Source organism: Styela clava, chromosome 5, assembly GCF_964204865.1.
Source record: "Styela clava chromosome 5, kaStyClav1.hap1.2, whole genome shotgun sequence".
In the NCBI taxonomy this organism is placed as follows: Eukaryota; Metazoa; Chordata; class Ascidiacea; order Stolidobranchia; family Styelidae; genus Styela; species Styela clava.
Window position 1 is genome coordinate 22,037,113 of NC_135254.1, and position 10,000 is coordinate 22,047,112.

General features: G+C 56.3%; 2 non-coding genes and 1 pseudogene across 2 annotated transcripts; all 3 read left to right on the top strand.

Moving 5' to 3' along the window:
- The first annotated feature begins 6,901 nt into the window (after nucleotides 1-6,901).
- LOC144423584 (small subunit ribosomal RNA) lies at nucleotides 6,902-8,711 on the top strand. The gene has a single exon (XR_013476051.1). It is a non-coding gene; the product is annotated as a small subunit ribosomal RNA (ribosomal RNA).
- A 298-nt stretch (nucleotides 8,712-9,009) lies between these two features.
- Nucleotides 9,010-9,163, top strand: LOC144423567 (5.8S ribosomal RNA). The gene has a single exon (XR_013476045.1). It is a non-coding gene; the product is annotated as a 5.8S ribosomal RNA (ribosomal RNA).
- A 288-nt stretch (nucleotides 9,164-9,451) lies between these two features.
- The window catches only part of LOC144423780 (large subunit ribosomal RNA), a 3,695-nt pseudogene continuing 3,146 nt past the window's right edge, over nucleotides 9,452-10,000 (top strand).

The following is a 10,000-nucleotide window of genomic DNA, read 5'->3' on the forward strand; positions in this document are numbered from 1 at the left end:
AGTTAAAGTACAAACGTGCAAGCATACTAACCTAACCCTAGGTAAGGCATGTCAGAGCGAAAGACAGTAAACTCGAATGAGCCAAGAAAGAGCGGTGCGGGGCCGGTCGGAGCGCACCCTTTTCTCGGTGGCTGGCGGGCGAGAGAGTGCTGCGTCGCCGGCATCGGCGTCGAAAGAAGCCGAGCCGAAAAAAGTTACAGTACAAACGTGCAAGCATACTAACCTAACCCTAGGTAAGGCATGTCAGAGCGAAAGACAGTAAACTCGAATGAGCCAAGAAAGAGCGGTGCGGGGCCGGTCGGAGCGCACCCTTTTCTCGGTGGCTGGCGGGCGAGAGAGTGCTGCGTCGCCGGCATCGGCGTCGAAAGAAGCCGAGCCGAAAAAAGTTAAAGTACAAACGTGCAAGCATACTAACCTAACCCTAGGTAAGGCATGTCAGAGCGAAAGACAGTAAACTCGAATGAGCCAAGAAAGAGCGGTGCGGGGCCGGTCGGAGCGCACCCTTTTCTCGGTGGCTGGCGGGCGAGAGAGTGCTGCGTCGCCGGCATCGGCGTCGAAAGAAGCCGAGCCGAAAAAAGTTAAAGTACAAACGTGCAAGCATACTAACCTAGCCCTAGGTAAGGCATGTCAGAGCGAAAGACAGTAAACTCGAATGAGCCAAGAAAGAGGGGTGCGGGGCCGGTCGGAGCGCACCCTTTTCTCGGTGGCTGGCGGGCGAGAGAGTGCTGCGTCGCCGGCATCGGCGTCGAAAGAAGCCGAGCCGAAAAAAGTTAAAGTACAAACGTGCAAGCATACTAACCTAGCCCTAGGTAAGGCATGTCAGAGCGAAAGACAGTAAACTCGAATGAGCCAAGAAAGAGCGGTGCGGGGCCGGTCGGAGCGCACCCTTTTCTCGGTGGCTGGCGGGCGAGAGAGTGCTGCGTCGCCGGCATCGGCGTCGAAAGAAGCCGAGCCAAAAAAAGTTAAAGTACAAACGTGCAAGCATACTAACCTAACCCTAGGTAAGGCATGTCAGAGCGAAAGACAGTAAACTCGAATGAGCCAAGAAAGAGCGGTGCGGGGCCGGTCGGAGCGCACCCTTTTCTCGGTGGCTGGCGGGCGAGAGAGTGCTGCGTCGCCGGCATCGGCGTCGAAAGAAGCCGAGCCGAAAAAAGTTAAAGTACAAACGTGCAAGCATACTAACCTAGCCCTAGGTAAGGCATGTCAGAGCGAAAGACAGTAATTTCGAATGAGCCAAGAAAGAGCGGTGCGGGGCCGGTCGGAGCGCACCCTTTTCTCGGTGGCTGGCGGGCGAGAGAGTGCTGCGTCGCCGGCATCGGCGTCGAAAGAAGCCGAGCCGAAAAAAGTTAAAGTACAAACGTGCAAGCATACTAACCTAACCCTAGGTAAGGCATGTCAGAGCGAAAGACAGTAAACTCGAATGAGCCAAGAAAGAGCGGTGCGGGGCCGGTCGGAGCGCACCCTTTTCTCGGTGGCTGGCGGGCGAGAGAGTGCTGCGTCGCCGGCATCGGCGTCGAAAGAAGCCGAGCCGAAAAAAGTTAAAGTACAAACGTGCAAGCATACTAACCTAGCCCTAGGTAAGGCATGTCAGAGCGAAAGACAGTAAACTCGAATGAGCCAAGAAAGAGCGGTGCGGGGCCGGTCGGAGCGCACCCTTTTCTCGGTGGCTGGCGGGCGAGAGAGTGCTGCGTCGCCGGCATCGGCGTCGAAAGAAGCCGAGCCGAAAAAAGTTAAAGTACAAACGTGCAAGCATACTAACCTAGCCCTAGGTAAGGCATGTCAGAGCGAAAGACAGTAAACTCGAATGAGCCAAGAAAGAGCGGTGCGGGGCCGGTCGGAGCGCACCCTTTTCTCGGTGGATGGCGGGCGAGAGAGTGCTGCGTCGCCGGCATCGGCGTCGAAAGAAGCCGAGCCAAAAAAAGTTAAAGTACAAACGTGCAAGCATACTAACCTAGCCCTAGGTAAGGCATGTCAGAGCGAAAGACAGTAATTTCGAATGAGCCAAGAAAGAGCGGTGCGGGGCCGGTCGGAGCGCACCCTTTTCTCGGTGGCTGGCGGGCGAGAGAGTGCTGCGTCGCCGGCATCGGCGTCGAAAGAAGCCGAGCCGAAAAAAGTTAAAGTACAAACGTGCAAGCATACTAACCTAACCCTAGGTAAGGCATGTCAGAGCGAAAGACAGTAAACTCGAATGAGCCAAGAAAGAGCGGTGCGGGGCCGGTCGGAGCGCACCCTTTTCTCGGTGGCTGGCGGGCGAGAGAGTGCTGCGTCGCCGGCATCGGCGTCGAAAGAAGCCGAGCCAAAAAAAGTTAAAGTACAAACGTGCAAGCATACTAACCTAACCCTAGGTAAGGCATGTCAGAGCGAAAGACAGTAAACTCGAATGAGCCAAGAAAGAGCGGTGCGGGGCCGGTCGGAGCGCACCCTTTTCTCGGTGGCTGGCGGGCGAGAGAGTGCTGCGTCGCCGGCATCGGCGTCGAAAGAAGCCGAGCCGAAAAAAGTTAAAGTACAAACGTGCAAGCATACTAACCTAGCCCTAGGTAAGGCATGTCAGAGCGAAAGACAGTAATTTCGAATGAGCCAAGAAAGAGCGGTGCGGGGCCGGTCGGAGCGCACCCTTTTCTCGGTGGCTGGCGGGCGAGAGAGTGCTGCGTCGCCGGCATCGGCGTCGAAAGAAGCCGAGCCGAAAAAAGTTAAAGTACAAACGTGCAAGCATACTAACCTAACCCTAGGTAAGGCATGTCAGAGCGAAAGACAGTAAACTCGAATGAGCCAAGAAAGAGCGGTGCGGGGCCGGTCGGAGCGCACCCTTTTCTCGGTGGCTGGCGGGCGAGAGAGTGCTGCGTCGCCGGCATCGGCGTCGAAAGAAGCCGAGCCGAAAAAAGTTAAAGTACAAACGTGCAAGCATACTAACCTAGCCCTAGGTAAGGCATGTCAGAGCGAAAGACAGTAAACTCGAATGAGCCAAGAAAGAGCGGTGCGGGGCCGGTCGGAGCGCACCCTTTTCTCGGTGGCTGGCGGGCGAGAGAGTGCTGCGTCGCCGGCATCGGCGTCGAAAGAAGCCGAGCCGAAAAAAGTTAAAGTACAAACGTGCAAGCATACTAACCTAACCCTAGGTAAGGCATGTCAGAGCGAAAGACAGTAATTTCGAATGAGCCAAGAAAGAGCGGTGCGGGGCCGGTCGGAGCGCACCCTTTTCTCGGTGGCTGGCGGGCGAGAGAGTGCTGCGTCGCCGGCATCGGCGTCGAAAGAAGCCGAGCCGAAAAAAGTTAAAGTACAAACGTGCAAGCATACTAACCTAACCCTAGGTAAGGCATGTCAGAGCGAAAGACAGTAAACTCGAATGAGCCAAGAAAGAGCGGTGCGGGGCCGGTCGGAGCGCACCCTTTTCTCGGTGGCTGGCGGGCGAGAGAGTGCTGCGTCGCCGGCATCGGCGTCGAAAGAAGCCGAGCCGAAAAAAGTTAAAGTACAAACGTGCAAGCATACTAACCTAACCCTAGGTAAGGCATGTCAGAGCGAAAGACAGTAAACTCGAATGAGCCAAGAAAGAGCGGTGCGGGGCCGGTCGGAGCGCACCCTTTTCTCGGTGGCTGGCGGGCGAGAGAGTGCTGCGTCGCCGGCATCGGCGTCGAAAGAAGCCGAGCCGAAAAAAGTTAAAGTACAAACGTGCAAGCATACTAACCTAACCCTAGGTAAGGCATGTCAGAGCGAAAGACAGTAAACTCGAATGAGCCAAGAAAGAGCGGTGCGGGGCCGGTCGGAGCGCACCCTTTTCTCGGTGGCTGGCGGGCGAGAGAGTGCTGCGTCGCCGGCATCGGCGTCGAAAGAAGCCGAGCCGAAAAAAGTTAAAGTACAAACGTGCAAGCATACTAACCTAGCCCTAGGTAAGGCATGTCAGAGCGAAAGACAGTAAACTCGAATGAGCCAAGAAAGAGCGGTGCGGGGCCGGTCGGAGCGCACCCTTTTCTCGGTGGCTGGCGGGCGAGAGAGTGCTGCGTCGCCGGCATCGGCGTCGAAAGAAGCCGAGCCGAAAAAAGTTAAAGTACAAACGTGCAAGCATACTAACCTAGCCCTAGGTAAGGCATGTCAGAGCGAAAGACAGTAAACTCGAATGAGCCAAGAAAGAGCGGTGCGGGGCCGGTCGGAGCGCACCCTTTTCTCGGTGGCTGGCGGGCGAGAGAGTGCTGCGTCGCCGGCATCGGCGTCGAAAGAAGCCGAGCCAAAAAAAGTTAAAGTACAAACGTGCAAGCATACTAACCTAACCCTAGGTAAGGCATGTCAGAGCGAAAGACAGTAAACTCGAATGAGCCAAGAAAGAGCGGTGCGGGGCCGGTCGGAGCGCACCCTTTTCTCGGTGGCTGGCGGGCGAGAGAGTGCTGCGTCGCCGGCATCGGCGTCGAAAGAAGCCGAGCCGAAAAAAGTTAAAGTACAAACGTGCAAGCATACTAACCTAGCCCTAGGTAAGGCATGTCAGAGCGAAAGACAGTAATTTCGAATGAGCCAAGAAAGAGCGGTGCGGGGCCGGTCGGAGCGCACCCTTTTCTCGGTGGCTGGCGGGCGAGAGAGTGCTGCGTCGCCGGCATCGGCGTCGAAAGAAGCCGAGCCGAAAAAAGTTAAAGTACAAACGTGCAAGCATACTAACCTAACCCTAGGTAAGGCATGTCAGAGCGAAAGACAGTAAACTCGAATGAGCCAAGAAAGAGCGGTGCGGGGCCGGTCGGAGCGCACCCTTTTCTCGGTGGCTGGCGGGCGAGAGAGTGCTGCGTCGCCGGCATCGGCGTCGAAAGAAGCCGAGCCGAAAAAAGTTAAAGTACAAACGTGCAAGCATACTAACCTAACCCTAGGTAAGGCATGTCAGAGCGAAAGACAGTAAACTCGAATGAGCCATGAAAGAGCGGTGCGGGGCCGGTCGGAGCGCACCCTTTTCTCGGTGGCTGGCGGGCGAGAGAGTGCTGCGTCGCCGGCATCGGCGTCGAAAGAAGCCGAGCCGAAAAAAGTTAAAGTACAAACGTGCAAGCATACTAACCTAACCCTAGGTAAGGCATGTCAGAGCGAAAGACAGTAATTTCGAATGAGCCAAGAAAGAGCGGTGCGGGGCCGGTCGGAGCGCACCCTTTTCTCGGTGGCTGGCGGGCGAGAGAGTGCTGCGTCGCCGGCATCGGCGTCGAAAGAAGCCGAGCCGAAAAAAGTTAAAGTACAAACGTGCAAGCATACTAACCTAGCCCTAGGTAAGGCATGTCAGAGCGAAAGACAGTAAACTCGAATGAGCCAAGAAAGAGCGGTGCGGGGCCGGTCGGAGCGCACCCTTTTCTCGGTGGCTGGCGGGCGAGAGAGTGTGCGTCGCCGGCATCGGCGTCGAAAGGAACCGAGCCAAAAAAAGTTAAAGTACAAACGTGCAAGCATACTAACCTAACCCTAGGTAAGGCATGTCAGAGCGAAAGACAGTAAACTCGAATGAGCCAAGAAAGAGCGGTGCGGGGCCGGTCGGAGCGCACCCTTTTCTCGGTGGCTGGCGGGCGAGAGAGTGCTGCGTCGCCGGCATCGGCGTCGAAAGAAGCCGAGCCGAAAAAAGTTAAAGTACAAACGTGCAAGCATACTAACCTAGCCCTAGGTAAGGCATGTCAGAGCGAAAGACAGTAATTTCGAATGAGCCAAGAAAGAGCGGTGCGGGGCCGGTCGGAGCGCACCCTTTTCTCGGTGGCTGGCGGGCGAGAGAGTGCTGCGTCGCCGGCATCGGCGTCGAAAGAAGCCGAGCCGAAAAAAGTTAAAGTACAAACGTGCAAGCATACTAACCTAACCCTAGGTAAGGCATGTCAGAGCGAAAGACAGTAAACTCGAATGAGCCAAGAAAGAGCGGTGCGGGGCCGGTCGGAGCGCACCCTTTTCTCGGTGGCTGGCGGGCGAGAGAGTGCTGCGTCGCCGGCATCGGCGTCGAAAGAAGCCGAGCCGAAAAAAGTTAAAGTACAAACGTGCAAGCATACTAACCTAGCCCTAGGTAAGGCATGTCAGAGCGAAAGACAGTAAACTCGAATGAGCCAAGAAAGAGCGGTGCGGGCCCGGTCGGAGCGCACCCTTTTCTCGGTGGCTGGCGGGCGAGAGAGTGCTGCGTCGCCGGCATCGACGTCGAAAGAAGCCGAGCCAAAAAAAGTTAAAGTACAAACGTGCAAGCATACTAACCTAACCCTAGGTAAGGCATGTCAGAGCGAAAGACAGTAAACTCGAATGAGCCATGAAAGAGCGGTGCGGGGCCGGTCGGAGCGCACCCTTTTCTCGGTGGCTGGCGGGCGAGAGAGTGCTGCGTCGCCGGCATCGGCGTCGAAAGAAGCCGAGCCGAAAAAAGTTAAAGTACAAACGTGCAAGCATACTAACCTAACCCTAGGTAAGGCATGTCAGAGCGAAAGACAGTAATTTCGAATGAGCCAAGAAAGAGCGGTGCGGGGCCGGTCGGAGCGCACCCTTTTCTCGGTGGCTGGCGGGCGAGAGAGTGCTGCGTCGCCGGCATCGGCGTCGAAAGAAGCCGAGCCGAAAAAAGTTAAAGTACAAACGCGATGCTAATGAGCGAGCCGTTGTCTCGACTAATATGTAGGGGGCGTTCGATCGAGCGTCTGGCTTGAGCGCTTGTCGGCCTAGCAGAACGGTCGCATTGTTATGCCCGGGTTTTAGGCACCGCTGCAGGCGGCCGGCAGAGCTCTTGTTTGTGCGAAACTGAATGGATCGAGCCCGAGAGAGGGCGAGCAAAGAAAAAACGCAAATCGCTCCGCCTGGCACTGCCGGCGAGAGCGTGGACGTCGCGGCCAGCGACTGTCGAAGCTGAGTACGGCCGCAGGCGATCGCCTCGGTCTTAAACGAATGCGACGAGCACGCGCCGGGCGGCCCAGCAAGGGCCGAGCGCAGCTGTCGCAGCTATCTGGTTGATCCTGCCAGTAGTGATATGCTTGTCTCAAAGATTAAGCCATGCAGGTGCAAGTACGAGTTCTCGTAAAGCGAAACTGCGAATGGCTCATTAAATCAGTCTTGGTTTATTTGGTCTCGTAAGCGAAGTGGATAACTGTGGTAATTCTAGAGCTAATACATGCATTAAGCGCCGACTTCGGGAGGCGCGCTTTTATCAGATCAAAACCGACCGGGTTCGTCCTGTGACGTTTGATGACTCTGGATAACCACGCGGATCGTACGGTCTCTGCACCGACGACGTATCATTCAAGTGTCTGCCCTATCAACTGTCGAAGGTACGCTACGTGCCTACCTTTGTGATAACGGGTAACGGGGAATCAGGGTTCGATTCCGGAGAGGGAGCCTGAGAAACGGCTACCACATCCAAGGAAGGCAGCAGGCGCGCAAATTACCCATTCCCGACACGGGGAGGTAGTGACGAAAAATAACAATACAGGACTCTAACGAGGCCCTGTAATTGGAATGAGTACATCCTAAAACTCTTAACGAGTATCCATTGGAGGGCAAGTCTGGTGCCAGCAGCCGCGGTAATTCCAGCTCCAACAGTGTATGCTAAAGTTGTTGCGGTTGAAAAGCTCGTAGTTGGATTTTGGGCGAGCGCCGCCGGTCCGTCGCAAGGCGTGTCACTGGTTGCGTTCGCCTCACCTTCGGTTCTCCGTCGGTGCTCTTGACTGAGTGTCGGCGGTGGCTGATAAGTTTACTTTGAAAAAATTAGAGTGTTCAAAGCAGGCTGTTCGCCTGCATAGTGTTGCATGGAATAATGGAATAGGACCTCGGTTCTATTTTGTTGGTTTTCGGAGCACGAGGTAATGATTAAGAGGGACAGACGGGGGCGTCCGTACTCTGCCGTTAGAGGTGAAATTCTTGGATCGGCGGAAGACGAACTACTGCGAAAGCATTCGCCAAGAATGTTTTCTTTAATCAAGAGCGAAAGTCAGAGGTTCGAAGACGATCAGATACCGTCCTAGTTCTGACTATAAACGATGCCAACTAGCGATCGGGAGGCGTTACCATGACGACCTTTCCGGCAGCTTCCGGGAAACCAAAGTCTTTGGGTTCCGGGGGAAGTATGGTTGCAAAGCTGAAACTTAAAGGAATTGACGGAAGGGCACCACCAGGAGTGGAGCCTGCGGCTTAATTTGACTCAACACGGGGAAACTCACCCGGCCCGGACACAGGTAGGATTGACAGATTGAGAGCTCTTTCTTGATTCTGTGGGTGGTGGTGCATGGCCGTTCTTAGTTGGTGGAGCGATTTGTCTGGTTAATTCCGATAACGAACGAGACTCTGGCATGCTAAATAGTTACGCGACCTTCTCGGTCGGCGTCTAACTTCTTAGAGGGACTAGTGGCGTTTAGCCACACGAGATTGAGCAATAACAGGTCTGTGATGCCCTTAGATGTCCGGGGCCGCACGCGCGCTACACTGAGTGAAGCAGCGAGTGTCTAACCTAGGCCGAAAGGTCCGGGTAACCCGTTGAACCTCATTCGTGATTGGGATAGGGACTTGCAATTGTTTCCCTTGAACGAGGAATTCCCAGTAAGCGCAAGTCATCAACTTGCGTTGATTACGTCCCTGCCCTTTGTACACACCGCCCGTCGCTACTACCGATTGAATGGTTTAGTGAGATCCTTGGATCGGCCCCGTCGCGGCTGGCAACGGCCGCGTCGGCGTGTCGAGAAGACGATCAAACTTGATCATTTAGAGGAAGTAAAAGTCGTAACAAGGTTTCCGTAGGTGAACCTGCGGAAGGATCATTACCGAAAGTGGTGGTAGGCCCCGGCCGACCACGCACTTAATTGTCTTTGGGTGCCGCCGAGAGGGCGGCCGTCAATCGGGGTTCCGCCCCGTGCGACACGCGTAACACGTTGGCATAGCAAGGCAGCCGAGTGCGATGGTGGCTTCTGGGCACCGCGCTCGATGTGCCGCCGGCCCAGCCCGGCGGTCGCTCGGCGCCGTTTGTTGGTGTTTTTGTGCAGTTGTTGTCGGTGGTGGTTTTGTGGTCGATCCCACAGTGTGACGTCCGCGCGCTTCGGCGCCGGGCGAAACGTCGAGGACGACTCTTAACGGTGGATCACTCGGCTCGCGAGTCGATGAAGGACGCAGCCAAGTGCGAGAAGTAATGTGAATTGCAGAACACATTGAACGTCGACCTTCTGAACGCGAATTGCGGTCTCGGGTCAATCCCGGGACCGCGTCTGCCTCAGGGTCGCGTTCGTCCTCACCCGAGGGCCGTCGCCTGGCCTCTGCGAAGACGGCCGGGCGTCGCCCCAAGTTGAAGCGGTCGCCGAGCTTTCTCGGCGCGACCGCGTGTCCCGTACACCGCCGGCCCCTCGACGTGTTCAACTACGTTCGAGGGGCGGGTCCAGGTCGGTCGGTCCGGTCACGAGATCAAGACCGACCGTGGGCCAAGGCGGCGACGGTACGCGCTCGGTCGGCGCCGGCGGCGACGACTTGCGATGACAGCGGGCCGTGTAAGAAGCGGCCCGCTTGACACATACGACCTGAGTTCAGGCGAGAGCACCCGCTGAATTTAAGCATATTATTAAGCGGAGGAAAAGAAACCAACAGGGATTCCCTGAGTAACGGCGAGTGAACCGGGAAGAGTCCAGCGTCGAATCTGCGCGCTTTTCGAGCGCGCCGAGTTGTGACGTACGGAAGTCCCAGTGCGGCTAACGGCGAGCGCCGGTGTCCTTCTGATCGAGGCCTCGTCCCACGGCGGGTGTTAGGCCCATAGGGGCGCTTGCCTTGGCCGCTTCGGGTCTTCTCGGAGTCGGGTTGTTTGGGAATGCAGCCCAAAGCGGGTGGTAAACTCCACCTAAGACTAAATACGGTCGCGAGACCGATAGCGGACAAGTACCGTGAGGGAAAGTTGAAAAGCACTTTGAAGAGAGAGTTCAAGAGTACGTGAAACCGTTGAGAGGCAAACGGGAGGGCCCGTCAGGTCGCCGGCTCGCTTTCAGTTGGGTGCGGGGGCGCGCCGTCTCGGTTCGCGGACGCTTAAGGCGCCGCTGCCGAGTCGGCTCGCGCACCGTCTCAGCGCACTAGC